This window comes from Artibeus jamaicensis, unplaced genomic scaffold, assembly GCF_021234435.1.
Source record: "Artibeus jamaicensis isolate MK-2021 breed Jamaican fruit bat unplaced genomic scaffold, CSHL_Jam_final contig_233, whole genome shotgun sequence".
Taxonomy (NCBI): Eukaryota; Metazoa; Chordata; class Mammalia; order Chiroptera; family Phyllostomidae; genus Artibeus; species Artibeus jamaicensis.
Genome location: NW_026521486.1, coordinates 17,557,627 through 17,572,827, shown reverse-complemented (window position 1 = coordinate 17,572,827; position 15,201 = coordinate 17,557,627).

Below are 15,201 nucleotides of genomic sequence, written 5' to 3'. Positions count from 1 at the left end.
AGAAAAGTAAGAAATGGAAAGAGGTCTCCAACCCATCATTTACACAAACTAAACATATACACACAGCCATCAATATACGTTTTTTAAATACATACAAACGCACTAGAATGCAAATGGGAGTGGTGGTGGAGACAACAAAGGAATGAATCAGCAAGCAGAGCAACACCTTACATAAGCTGATGAACAGTTCATAGTGGGCCAAGAACTGGAGAATGAGGTCAGCTCAACCCCCCACACCCGGGCCACCTCTCTGCCCTGAGGGGGGGGGGGGATCAGCCCCATTCCCTGGGCTTCTATGATTCCACACTCACCCATTTTCTCCTTCCCTTTTTTCTTCCCATAAATATTGTGGCTCCTCAAGGTTCCTCAGGATTTCTTCTGTTCTCGCTCAGTCTCCCTGGATGATATTACCCAAAACAGCTGGCAAATATCATCAAAAGATGATGACTGCCATATGTTTCTAAATTCAGTATTCTCTGCTAAGTTCCAGGCCCATAAATCCAACTTATTTACATGCCAGAAATATATGTTTGTTAAAATATCAGAGCTAGGATAGGCTTCATGATCAAAATGCAGTAGCTTGGATTAGAATCCAGAGTCAGCCTTCCAGGAAATGAAGAGCGTGGTGTGGTGCAATGATGCGGCTCCGGCCCACAGGGTCTGTGTGTTGTGTCTGCGATGAACAAATTCACGTGGACTCAGTGAGAGAGAGAGCCCCAACCCCGGCCTGGACAGGCTTTTATTGCTTTTCTGGGCACATTACATCGAGGATGGTCCTCATTTACTATGCACAGGTTCAATTCAGGTTGAACCTGTGCATTGTTACCTTTTACAGATAACAAAGGAGAGGATGTTGCTAATTACATCAAAGAAGAAGGATATTTGCAAATGCAAAGGGAAAAATGGTTGAACTGGTTACACTGGTCCTTGGGAGGTTTAGCATGGATTTTAGGAAGTTACTTTAAAGATATGCAGTATATGTTTGCTGCCTCAATTCAGGGTGAGAGAGTTTCAGCAAAAAGCAAGCCTCATAGCAGCCTAGGTACAATGCAGGCCTGATTCTGCAATGCAGGATAACCTATCCATGGGTGTGGGTCCTGTGTGCTGACCTCACTTCCCATTGGTTTTCCAAATCAGGGGCTTGGCTATATTCCCCACTGCCATGTGGAACAGTTCCCTATAACGCAAGACAAGGAGTAAGGCTGTCTTTTCCTTCTGCAACTGGTCTGTAAGTGCTTACACACTATCAGGCAAGCAGGTAAGCACTGGGCTTAGTTAACTTAAACAGTAGCTGCTATAACAGATAAATCCTAAAATCTGAAACAGACTATAACCAGAAAAGACACTGGCATTCGGACTGCCTGTCACTACCAAACCCAATAAGCAATGACAGCAATTGCATCTTTTGTGGGTGCTTTATTCGGATGTCTGGTGATTTCGGAAGATGGCCAGTTCATACCCTAATGTTATAGGAAAATGAAGCAACTAGACACTGAGGGATTCTGGAGTACAAGGTTTATTAATGTGCACAGACCCAGAGGAGTCAGTCTCCAAATTCTGAGCCCCAAACAAAGGATTCTTGGGGTTTATATAGTCTATGGGGTCTTCCTGTCTACGTAGCAAAGCAAGATACAGAAGCGGAATGAGGTAATTAGGTCTATCTACGGGGCAGAAGCAGAGTACAAAGGCTAAATATGAAAATTAGTTCTATCAGCGGGGGTGCTAGTCCCAGTCCTTGTGACTATCCTGCTGTTTGCTTTTCCCAGACGGCCTTATCATTCTCCCAGGGCGTCTGGGGTTTTGGGTGAGCAAAGGTTTTTCAAAACTTCCCACATCATTCTCCCCTTTTATGCTAAACAACACTAGTGCTTGTTTTAGCATAACAATATTCTTGTAGGAATAAACAAGTCCCCCTTGTTCCTAGATTCAGAGTATTAATGAGGTTTCTTTCTTCTCTGGAATTATATACAGGACAATGCACGAAGGTCTCATCTTCTTGTAACTTCTTCTGGCTGGAAATGGATGCTGTCCTACCTACTACTGGGTCAGGGGTGCTCTAAAAGGGGGTGCAGCATGGAGAGAGTCCTTCCTGTAAGAGGAAGGACCTTACAGGGTCCTGGTCAGTTGGCTGTCACCAGGAAGTCGCAGGCTTGGTGTCCAAAGGCTGGCATTACTGGACTGTTGGCATACTGGTCAGGTTGTATTCTGGAGGCGACAGATTAAGCAAGAAATTCGAAGTACAATTAAATCATAACTATTAATTGACAAAGGCAGGGACTTCAGTAAAGAATGGCTTATCTAGTAGAAGGTACACAAGGCATGCTATACCTATCTAAGACTCTTGTGGCCTATTATACTTTACTCGGGCTGAGGGGAAATACATTAAGATTTCCCTCCTTTCCGATTTCTCAGCCCTTTCTGTCTAAGCTATCAAGACAGAAAAGAGAAAATCAGTTCTAAAGTGAAGCCCACAGACTGTCCCAACCTTTTATTAACTTAATTATTTAGTTTAACCAAACCGTTGATTCTCAGGAGGGCGATGACGAAGATGGGCTCTTTACGTGAGGCTTATATTGCTACTAATTATTCATAGGCATAGGCAGGTCATAGGCATACGCTCTATGAAAACAGAAGAACATACAGGTTAATTCACACAACAATCTTCAAACCAGTCTCTGCGCCTGTGAGACTGTCTTTTGGGAAGACATTGTATTGCAAGGTCCTCTGCACCTGTAAATTGCATATTTTTAGTGATATCACAAACTTGGTTTTAACTCTTTAATGAAAACAAATTTTCAAGACAGTTAGCTGCACTATTCTGATGTTTAATACTGAGCATTGTGATTGTCTTTGAACTACAATTTTTCTCCTTAAGATCACCCTCACTGTTATTACAGGGACTACTTTGGGTCCTGCTTTTGATTTTGGCTGTTCATTTGCATAAATACACCAAGAGCAGCCTGGATCACTTTTGATCCTTAAGTCTGCTTTGCTGGAATTCACACAGGGAACCTTCAGATTGACTTTTTAGTCCGCCCCTCAGGGCACAGAAGCAGAGCCACACACCTGCCATCTGACTTCGCCTGTACCAGTTGTTTTACTCCAATCCTTGAGCCTCTATTGTGCCTACAGGTTCCTTTTTAGCCTTCTTTCAGGAAAGCAACCTTCATTCCTTCCCCGGAAAGACTGGCATGAACCGCACAACTAACTAAAGTACCAGGCTTTTCTCGTGGGCTTTCATTACCTTCACAGGTCAATCCCAGTTCCTCTGAGCTTTCTGGTAACAACTAGAACTTATATATGCCTCCTGCAGGCACGACATTCCAGTCAAAGTCCTGGTTAACAAAACTACTATTAATAACTGGTCTTATTGGTTTTATGCAAAGAAACCTTATGTCATCACTCATTATTTCAGAGTGCCAAATTCTGGAGGGATTAGGTAGGGAGAAAAATACAAATCCTTTTCCTTTTGATACCTACTAAGATTGTATCTCCATGCTTTATACTTTTTATTACTAACTTTATATAATTCTTTTTTAATTTTTTGTAAATTTTTATAATTTTTTTATACATTTTCTTCTATCTGCACAGCTTTCTACAGACTTTCAGCAACATTTAAAAAAACTTTTATATCTTTTTATATACTTTTTTATTTATAAATCTTATATTTTCTATTGTTCATTTTTTTTACAAAGTATGAAGTTTTAAATTTTTCTGGAATCCTCAATTTCCTTTCTCAGAGTAGATACAGAGCAAAACCCGAAACACAGAGTTCTGAAACAATACACAGGTAGAGGCATTCTCTTTTAGCAGTGCATCCACTGGTGCCTCACAGAGACATGCTCCTTCAGGCCCGGTCTCATGGCAGAGACATGCTGCTTTGCCTCAGGCTGAAATACCTATCAGCCCCTAATGACCCTTCCTGGGTCCCGGGTGGCAAAAGCCCTCTCCAACCGGCTACAGTGACCTTTTCTAGATCTTCAGATACACAGGGTTTCTGATCAGAAACAACCAGTGGCAGAGAAATTCGCTCTTTTCCCACAAAACCAGAAAACAAGTAGTTGAGGTTTCCTTTACTCTAGGTTTAAAATTTTCATATCCTTTATACATATTTCTACTTATCTAGATTTAATCATCATTCTTTTTTAATCTTGGTTCTTTTCCCACACTGGGAAAGACTATACTTAAACTCAGTGCTTAAACTCAGTATGTGGCAGCTAAAAGTCCCTAACACTTTAGGTATCTTCTACTAAAAGTCCCTAGATTCGCAGGGACATACCAGGGACTAAACAAACAAGGTGCGGTGAGGGCTTTGAGATTCAGGGAGGATAAGGTGACAGAAGCTGCAACATTCCTGTCCTGGGCAGTTAGCTGTTCCCAGGGGCGGTGGTCCTCTGTCTCTCCCTGGAACACAAAGGCCCGGATGCCTCCACTTGTCCCCAGGCAGTAATCTCTAGCATTGCTCAAGAAGGTCAGCTGTTTTCCTAGGAGCCAGGACAGACCTTATCTATCTGTAGTTTCTGAAACAAAAGGTCTAACATACACATTACTTGCTAGACTTATAACTTTTTACCTTAAGCTAAAATTTTCCAAGTCTTGAATCCCCTATCAATATTGTAGCCATAAAGCTAATTTCTAGCCCATGACACATATCAATACAAGTGTAACTGGTGGAGTAATTATCCTTCATCAGTGATAGGCACTCCAGTTCCTTCCTGTGGCTTCACTATCTTTAGAATATGACACCCAAGTTCAACCCTAGAAGTTGGTTCCAAGCCAGTCACGAAGAAGAAGAAACTGGCATGGAAGATTGCCCCGGAGAGGTGTTTATGGAACGGACCTGAAAGTGACAATCGTCACCCCTGCCCACATCCCACTGGACAAAACTCAACTGTGTGACCACATCTCACTGGAAAATATGGCCCAGGTAGATGTGCCCAGAAAGAAGAGGAAATGCTTCAAGCAGCACATAGAAATCTCTCCTTCGGTGCTTTTCCTGCATCATCTCATTTAATCTTTCTACAACCATTGTATTACCTCTATGTGCCAGTGAGAAAACTGAGACATGGAGAAAAGTTAACCACCAGCCCAAAACGTTCAATACCTGGAAGCATTCTCTCCTGACCAGGCTGACCAGTCAGACCTGCAAGATCTGATTGCCAAAATTAATCCTCTTACACTGCAACTTGCAGCTAAAACCTTCATTATAGTATGAGCGTCAGTTAGAAGAGTGGACACTAAAAGAGACATAGTTACCAACCTCTTTTTCTCTTTTTCGGAGTTTAGAGTTTGAACACAGTGGCGTACCACCAGTACATGATACAGAACTCTCTTCTGGTGTCATAGTGTCTGTGGGCTGTTTCGATGGCCTTAGTCTAGCAGCATATTCCTTATTCAAGATGTTCAGGTGCCCTTCTGGTTGTGTTTGTTCCAAACCTATGGAAGAAAGACACATGATTCACCTAGGCAGCTGAGAGCTGGCATCAAAGCACTGCCCTGTGCACTGGCCTCAAACAAGCAGTTCTAGATTTTGAAATAATGTGCTTGATTCGTGACCCTGTTTTAACCCTGGTCATGCCAAACTCAGTGAAGTTCTTTACCTCCTGCCAAAAGTCTTACTTAGCATTATGTTGGCATCGGGTACATTGTTCACAATTCTTCATAAGAGACTTTCCATCAATAATCAGTTGTGAGAATAGGCCAGAAAGCCCTTGTAGAGGAAAAGTGAAAGATGTAGTATTTGTCTATCCTGTTCTCGTGATCAGACATTGGATTTAGTGGGCATCTGGTGGAGGTGGAAGTAGTCTGCCAAACAGAAAGTAATTTTCATTTTGAAACCTGAAGAGACACAAACCACGTGGCCCTGCTCTCTCAGAGTCGTGTAGTTTGTTTAGCCTCTTTTAGTAAAACTAAAAAAATAGGGTTATAGCTACACCACTGCTACACCACAGGGGGAAGGAGGCAGCCCCTCCCGCACTGGAGAACAGGGGCTCTTTTGCAGTTAACAAAGGTATGAGGACTCCCGGTGAAATTTTCCCTTAGGGGCCTACCCTGTAAACACGGACACCAGACAATTGTCTCATTGGACTTTGTTCTATAATGCTGTACATTTAAGAAGTGCACACTATTAAAAACAATTGAATTATTTTAATTTTGACCATTTTATTTTGTAATATCCAAACTTTAGAACTCTGTAAATGCAGTACATTTATTCTGAATACTATTCCTTTATTGCTGAGACAATAAAAATTGGATTGTGTTTTCACAGTTTCAGGAATTTGAGGTGGAAAAAATATTAACTCACTACAGTGAAATTATCTTAATATAATTTCCTGCAGTTGATTTTTACGATAATAAAAATGTTTCAACTTTCCTCGTTATTAAAACTTAAAAAAAAAATCCGTGAACAGAAACTTTTGGAAATCAAAATGCTATTTAAGTTTTGTTTAGACAGGCTAGTCTGCAGTTCCTGAAAAAAAAAAATTCCTGAATCAACAGATCTATTTAAGAAAAATAAATACTTTTTCTTTTTCTTTTCTATTTAAAAGGTGTGCTCCTAGAAGTCTCCCTTGGCTAAATCCTGGTGTTGTACAGCTTCCAGCAATCTGGAAGCCCCTGTGACCCTCCCTATTCAAGCTCTCCAAGCTTTAGGACTGGCTGTAAAACACAAAAGCAAAACCACAAGCACAGATGCACACACAACACATTCTCTTTGCCCAGAGCTCTCCTAACAATCTCCTTCATTTTCAAGGCGATTGTCACTTCCCAGGGAGTCCTGGTTTTCTCTCTGTGCTTGGTTGTCCAGAAAGGCCAGCCTTCTCTCACAGATGATACTGGACAGGCACGTTAGCCTGGCAGCAAGAGTGTGTTCTGGGTGAAGCGGCTGCCAAGAACAACAGACCCCATCTTCCCTGAGCTTGAACCAGACCTGTAATATGGACTAGGATCCAAACTTCTAGCCTAGAGCAAACCAATCGCTTCAGGTTAGACACCTAGGATTCTTCTGACCTGGGACTGATTCAGGAGGAGGCGAGTTAAGATCCACTGACCTAAAACCTAAACCAGGGCCTGCCTCCAAACTGAACCAGGACTGGCTCTTCCTCCAGTGACTCCATTAGCCTCTGAAAAAAATCAGTTAAACTGGGTTATAACTCTACTCTTTTCAACACCCACCCTAAACATTTTGTTGGCAATACATGCTAATATTTAACTGACTGCTATGGTATCACAGTAGTTAAAATTACATCCTGGGATTATTTGATATCAAAAAATCTGTATTATACGGCTCAAGAAATGTAATCCTGTTAAGTAAATTATTCTTCTTTCTAATAGTATAAAATGTAGAAACAGATAAGCAAAAAGAATGGAAGAAGTGCAAATTGTCTTTCTTTCAGGTTCTCGCTCTTAATCAGGAGCAGACTACCCAGGATTTCCAGTCATCTGAGCAATGCCCCTAACACAGACGTGGGAAATCAAACTGAAGGGGGGGAATATAAAGCAACTTGCCGGAAACAGAAGGGAAAGGAAAATGAAAACACTCTCTAAAATATTCTGAAAGAATATTTTGTTTCTATAAAACAAGAACTAAATGCTATTTAAAAAAAATAGTCTGAGTGTAAGAAGGAACACAGGAAAATTTTAAAATATGCTAACAGAATCAAAAACTCAAAATAAAGCCCTGGCTGGTGTAGTTCAGTGGATTGAGCATGGGCCTGCAAACCAGACAATCGCGGTTCGATTCCCAGTCAGGGCACATCCCTGGGTTGCAGGCCAGTTCCCAGCAGGGGATGCACAAAAGGCAACCGTACATGGATGTTTCTCTCCCTCTCTTCTTCCCTTCCCCTCTAAAGATAAATAAATAAAATATTTTTTAAAAAATCTAAAGAAAATACAGATAATTGAAAGAACTCCCACAATCTAACTCATAGATGGTCCCTATAAATACCTTGGCATGTGTGTTTCTTTCATTGTACAAGTAGTTGTAAATGTGGGGAGAAGATAATACAAAGCAACTGAGTAGCAGAATATAGGTCAAAATGGGTTTTAATTAAAAATTTAAAAAAAAACACCACCTCAAAATAAAGGTTGGAAAATACATTTGTAGAAATCTCCCCAAAATACAACAAAAAGACAAAAGCTATGTGAACTAGCAATTTAAATTTTTTTAATTAGAGAACTAGCCCAGAAAGTCCAACATCCAGAGGATACAAGTTCCAGAAAGATAAAACAAAGGAAAAATAACAGAGAAAACACTCAACTTAGAAAAAACATCCTAGAACTGGGGGGCATAAATCACCAGTTGAAAGGATGCTCTGGAAACCACACACCAAGAATGGAAGAACCATTCATGGCACCTCATCGTGGAATTACGAGACACTGAGGGTCACGGAGATGAGTCTACCAGCCCCTCTCAGGAGAGAGGGAAAAGGGGTCACGTATAAAGTATTAGGAATCAAAATGGCTTCGTATTGCCCAACAGCAATACTGAAAGCAAAACAACTATATCGGTTGGGGTTTGGCCAAGAAAACAAAAGCCGCTCTGGGTATACAAATAGGAAGGGTTTTCACAGCGGGAACCAAAGGCTTCAACAACTGAAGGTTCAGAGGGTGAAGGTCAGAGGGGAAGCCAGCAGAAGCAGTGAATCACAGGACTTCGCTTGCCAGCCACGGAAAAATCTCAGCACTGTAAGGCAAGCCAGTGACTTTCATCCCAGCTGCTGAGGAAGGACCTAAAGGCCACCTGTAAGAGCTGAGAGCAGTCCCCAGAAACAGCCAACAAGACAATGGGGACATCAGTCCTACCAGTCAGAGAAATGAATTCTTCTAGCAACTGGAGGGAGCCTGGAAATGGAGCTGTTTCCTAGTTGAGCCTCCAGAGAAGGCTACAGCCAGTGGACACCTTGATTTCAGCATTAGGAGATCTGAGCAGGGGACCAGCTAAAATATCCCAACCGGTGGATACTGTGGGACAACATAGTGTGCTATTTTAAGCTGCTACATTCGTAGAGACTTATTATGGGGCAATAGAAAACTAACACATCCCCCATGGCCTGCTGTCTGGGTGAGCTGAAGGAATTCACTGTCTCACAAAAGGGGTCGGCTTTGATTTCCTCTTGAGAGTGGAAGGGGGGCCATAGACAGCTTGAAAGCAGCAGGTGGAGAGCAGCCCACCCCTTGACTGTACTTCTGCAGATGTCTGTTGTCTGAACCGAACTACAGCTCAACCACATGTCCTAACTGTGGTATAGCCTGTGTTTCCCAGAACTTGCTCTGGATCTGGACGCTTGACTTCCCAGAAGCAGCTCTTGGATCCTCTCAGGAGCAGAGAAGCTAAACGTGACTCAGAGATCTTTTTTTTTTAAAACAACATATTATGGAAAGGTACAAATAACTAGTAAGAATAGGAAGCAAAGCAGGGAATAATTACCAAAAGTCAGGAGAGTGGTTACCTCTCGCTGAAGAGGGCGGAAAATATGATTGAGTAGAGTGCATAGAGGAATTCCAAGTTTCACTTGTTGACCTGGGAAATAAGCATATAAGTGTCAGTTCACAATTACTCTTTAAACTCTGCATATGTGTTTTACACAGTTTTAGGTATATTACTTTTAACACCTAAGTGCTTAGCACAGGTAGTGTTAGAGGTGAAACTGCAGATACAGTTTTCATCTAGACTGCTTGCCTTTGAATTCCTTTGATCAGAACTTCAACTAGAGTGTTGAAGGTACTGGGAAATGGACTCCCTAAAAACCAGGAACACGTTAGAGTTTCCATTAGTGGAGAAAAGGTGAAATAGTCAATAAACAATATTAGAATGGATTCATACCCCCAAACATTACACCAAAATAAATTCTATATGGATCAAAATTTCTATGCAAAAAAAATGAAAACCTGGGAGCTTGAGAAGAAAATATGGGAGAATTATTTTGTAATCTGGGAGTAGAGAAAGTTTTTGTGAGCACGGTACAGAACACAGAAGCTATAAAAGGAAAGAAGCTAAATATACATTCTTTTTTAATTCTGCTTATAAAAAATACCATAAACAAAAACAAAAGGCAAGAAAACCTGGGCAAACCTAGAAGTCAATAAGAAAAAGACCAATAACTCAACTGAAAATAGGCAAAGGATATGAGCAGACAGTTCCCAGGAAAAACTTTCAAATGGCTTTTAAACATATACAAATATGCTCAATCTTCTCTATAAGAAGAGAAACGCAAATTAAAACGACCATATAGGCAGATAAAAATTTTGGTAACACCATGTGGATGAAGGTAGAGAAACAGATGCTCTCACATATTGTTGGTCGAGTGTGGAGTGGCTCACACCCTGGGGAGAACAATTTGACAATCCCCATCAAAGACTAAAGCCTGTATTCTGGCAGGCACCCCTCGTTGTGTACCCAGAATCATTCCTCTACTTTCCTTGCTAACAGTTGCTCAGGTGGCCACATGCCAAACTCTTAGGCAATGAGTTTACTTATTGATTCATTTGTATTTATTAAGCATTTGCTGTGTAGCAGGCACTGTTCTAGGCTCTGGAGATACAACAGTGAAGGAGGAAGACCAAACCCTGGTCTTTATAATAATTCTGTGCCAACTGATTGAGATTCCAGAGCAAAATGGCAACTGGAGTATTTTGATGCATAGGTCAAATAATAGATGACCATATAATTTTCCTTAAAACTGAGACATTTATGAGAGTGAATGTTAATAAAATACACGGGGACCACAGGGGCTAACTGGGACATATGGTCGCCCCAGTAATCCCGAGAAAATGACGACAGCACCATTGTCTCCGTGGTGACAGTGCCTTCCATCCTAAAGCCATGCTACCAGGACTCTCCCAGACCACTCTCAGGGAAAAAAAATTAGGACCCAAACTAGCTCTGGAGAAAGTACAAATGACAGATAGATATGAAAAAGATATTCAACATCATCATAGTGAGGAATCAAATATAGAGAAAGGCTGTGGTCAGAATATTTTCAAAACACCAGTAACTTTGATGTGAAATTTCAATGCAATCTATAATTTTCTGGGCATAACTCCAGAAATAAGGCTGGTTAAAACAACACTGTTAAATTAAGGAAAAAGAGTAGTATTATACTACCCAGATGTCGGTTTCTAAAAACAGCACAGAACACTAGAATACTAAAAACCTATTCTGTGATCTTTGCCATTCCCTTTTACCAGATAGTCACTTTACCAGCCTCTTTCCGAACTGAAAGTGGCCAAAGAAACACAGGGACGCGGCCGACACAGTGCTTTTGGGGAAGGCTATCTCACTGATAAAAGCACGGATTCAAAAGGAAAGTGTGTTGGAGCTGCCTGTTCCCTTCACGCTCCAGCGTTGAGAGGGGTCACAATGCCTGCCCCTGCCACAGTTATCCTATAACCATGAAGTGACAATTGTGAAACCAAAAGTCAGTTTGCTAAGGGTTGTCAAGAAGAAAGACCCAGAGGAAAGAGAAGAACCCAGAGCTCTAGACGACTTTGGGGAGCTGCAGGACCAGTCTGACAGAGAACTGGAACTATGATAGGTCAATGATGGGGAAACAGACTTTCTTCTTTACGCCCTGTTGTACTGTTTAAACTTCATACCATATGCACGGATCCCCTCTGAAGGGTGGCCGAATATGCCACCTTGGAGTGTGCCACTTTGGCATAAGGGTTATTTTAAGCAGAAGGCACTTGGAAAATAGCAAGTGGAAGAAGAGAGCTCCGACCTTGCCTTTTTCTTCCAGAAAGCAGGAGATAAATCTCCCATGAGAAAGGAGTCCTGCCTCTCCCAGGAGGAACAGAACATCCTTAGCACCAGAGGCGAAACCTCAAGGCCAGGAGAATTCTGCACAAACAGACCTTGTTAAAATAACTTGTCTTCCTTAGGTCTTCCCATATATTTTGGTTACCTCTCCATAATTGCCTGTCTTTGTTCAACCGAATGTGAAAAAGCAGTTAGGTCTATCGCCACTTCTTTGGGTTTTCATTTTCCTGTGGGGCTCCATGTACATGTAAAAATCTGTATGCTTGTCTCCTGTTCATCTGTCTTATGTCGATTTAACCCTTTGGCCCAGTAAGAGACCCTCAAAGGGTAGAGAGAAAGTTTTGCCTTCCCAACACCTATGTAAATAAAACTGTAATGTCTGGGAACTCCTCAATCCTTAGACATTTAAACCAAAAATGTCCTTTGTCTTTATTGGGGTGGGGATTTTTAGTGGAAATGTAATTTCAAAAAAAATGTAGTCTGATGAAAATGCAATACAGAGAAGTAAATATAGACATAAAGGGCCTTCAGCAGCAGCTCTCCCATTACACCTAAGGCTCCAAGTGGCAGAAATTATTATCAGTAGAAGCACTAAAGCCTACGTAACCAGACCCTTTCACATATTTTATCTGCAATTAATCCAAAGTATTGATTCACGTTGAAATTATAGGATAAAATTTGACCGGAGTTTTACAGTACAACCCAAAAACCTGTGCCACATGCTTTAAGAACTGACTTTGCTTTAAAATTTTTTTAAAAATCACTATCCACACCTCTATAATTTCAAAGAGTAAACCTGCCAAGATTGTTAGTGTGTTATTCCTTCCCCTGAAATTCCAGACATTCTCATCTCAGGCCTCACCGTGTGGGGAGAGCGTTGTGTGGAAATGGCAGTGATCTTTGTGGGTTATGTCTGGTTATACCTCACTAGGACACCAGAGGGCGCGCGGAGGGGCTGCACTTGTTTTTCTTTAAATCCAGTATCATTCCGTGCGGGGAACAACAAAAGACGGGAAACCTAGGGGCCGAGAGACAAAGGGACCAGGAGAAAAACGCTGCATGCACACCCTATTTTACTGGAGTTGAAGTTGCGTCCCCATCCCACTTCCACCTCCATGCCTAAGAAAATAGAAATAAACAACTTCAGCTACAACATAATGAAATGTTTGACTAACAAGCAAAATCGGCGTGGAATAGATTACTTAATGGTCACCATAGGTCTAGGGAAGACTATCATAGGTGTGCATTTGAGCAATTTGCTGGCCTGATGTTAATAACTTAAAAAAAATTTTTAAATTTATTTAATTGTTCAAGTACAGTTTTCTATCTTTTACTCCCATCCCAGCCCCCCCCCCCCCCAAAGTGCTCCCCACCTCCCTCCCACTTTAAAAATATTTTAACCGTTTGTTTTTCTAAGTTCAGGAATAATCCATGCACATAAGAAGAAAATTTAGAAAATAAAGGAAAGCAAAAGAACAGAGATTGTCAACATACTCTAACCTAGTTAGAACTCTTTTGAATATCTGCCCATATTTCTTGCCAGACTTCTTTCGGTGTTTATAAATGATAGAAAAATGGGGCTTTGCATGGTATTTCATGCTGGGTTTCTTCTCGTTTATTGTATCATCTTCATTTTTATCAATAAACTCTGATAACATAACCTTGCTAATCACATCAGTGAACCACCGATGTAAAAGAAATTCCATATGTGCTACCGGCAGCTTCCTTCCTAAGACTGCAGCAAGCTGTCAGACCCAAGTCATGTATTTGAAGCAGGAATGTTCCTGTGGCTATGCATTTAGAAGATGAAACAGGTAAAGTACTAAAGAAGTAGAAACTATTTCACCCCACCCCAAATAAACAGAAGGAATTTACCCTTCGAAGGAGCCTGAGGACTGACCCCAGGGGTCCAGGGGAGAGTGTAGGTCACCGGGACCCAGCGGTCCTCCCAGTGGGGCCAGTGCTTGCCCTTAGGGCCATTACAGATCATCCGCACAATTACTGACACAAGCAAGCCAGCAGGTGGTCAGAAAGACTTTTAAAAAAGTCAAAAACAGGAAGGTCACTGACTTTGAAGGTTGGAGAGGAAACGGAGCCGAGCCCAGAGACAGATAGCCGCAGGGAAGGTGATGCCAAGATCTGGTGCTCTGGAGCACTGATGGACACCTAAGGTCTCAGCCCTGAGAACAGCAGGGAAATCACCGGAGCTCTCTGGGCCTCAGTTTCCGTATCTGCATGAGGAAAGAGCCTGAAAGATCTTTATAAAAGGTTCCTGCCAGCTGCTCAAAGTCTCTGACTTTTCATTACCCCCGACTGCACATTATAATGAACGGTGAAGACATTTCCTGCTTTGTGCAATCTCATCCCACACACAGCGGCCCCTCTACTTGGTGTTTCCAAATCTCCACATACCCTTTCACAAGCTCTGAGCCTTTATTAGTGCTTCCCTCTCCTAAAAGTGGTGAACATTTCACATTTCCCCCTCCTCTTTCAAAGCTCGTCTCATGTTTCGAAGGCCCAGCTGAAGAGTAGGTGTTTTCAACCACCCCCAGCAGAGCTAGTCCTTCCTTCTCTGTAGTCCAATAGTATTCTGCACATACATCCATCACTTTCTACTTGTGTAACCTTAACCCTCCCATGTGTCAGTTTCATCATCTGTAAATGGGATGAAACTACAATGTTATACCAAAGTCCTAGAATTGTAATACAGATTCAATGATTAATGTATGTAGTAGGCTCTCAATAAGGCATGGACTATACCTTCACCATAGCACTTGACAAACTGCATTAAAACTCTCAGTTAAAGGGCCCACCTTCCCATTGAAATCTGGCTTCCTTGAATGCAGGAAGTGAGTCTTCCTCATATCTTTGTCCCAAATGCCTAGCTCCATGCCTGGCACAATGAATAAGTCAAAAAAGTATTTTGGGTTGTTTTTGTTTTTGTTTTTAATGAGAAGAGTAAAGAGTTGATTGAAGTGGAAGGGGATGGGCTTTTGCCTCTCCATTTTAACTTAAGTAAATTAAAATAATAATGAAGTATGAACACCCTCAGTAGATTATTTTCCCTTTAATAATCCAAACATGTACCCATCTAGGTCTGTCTTCCAGGCCCAAATCATAAACACTCACTTTTGAATTTTAATGTTTATGGAGGCTTAGTTCCCGTATTTGCTCAGGGAGTTTTGCGCTTTAATAAACGTAAGTAATGTTTCTGTGAATGAGTGATTACAGAATCCAAACCTACCCAAGAGCAATTTAGGTTCTTCCTTAATTAGAGGGCAGGAGAGGAGGAGAGAAGGAAGATTGTGTAGTGAGCTGGCCCAGGTTCATGTTTACATTATGTTCAAAGGTTCGGTTGGCGAAGTGACACTCATAGAGAAAAAAGGGAAGAAATACAACAAATCAGGTCACGTACACTGTGATGGAAAAAAAAGTTCCTTTAG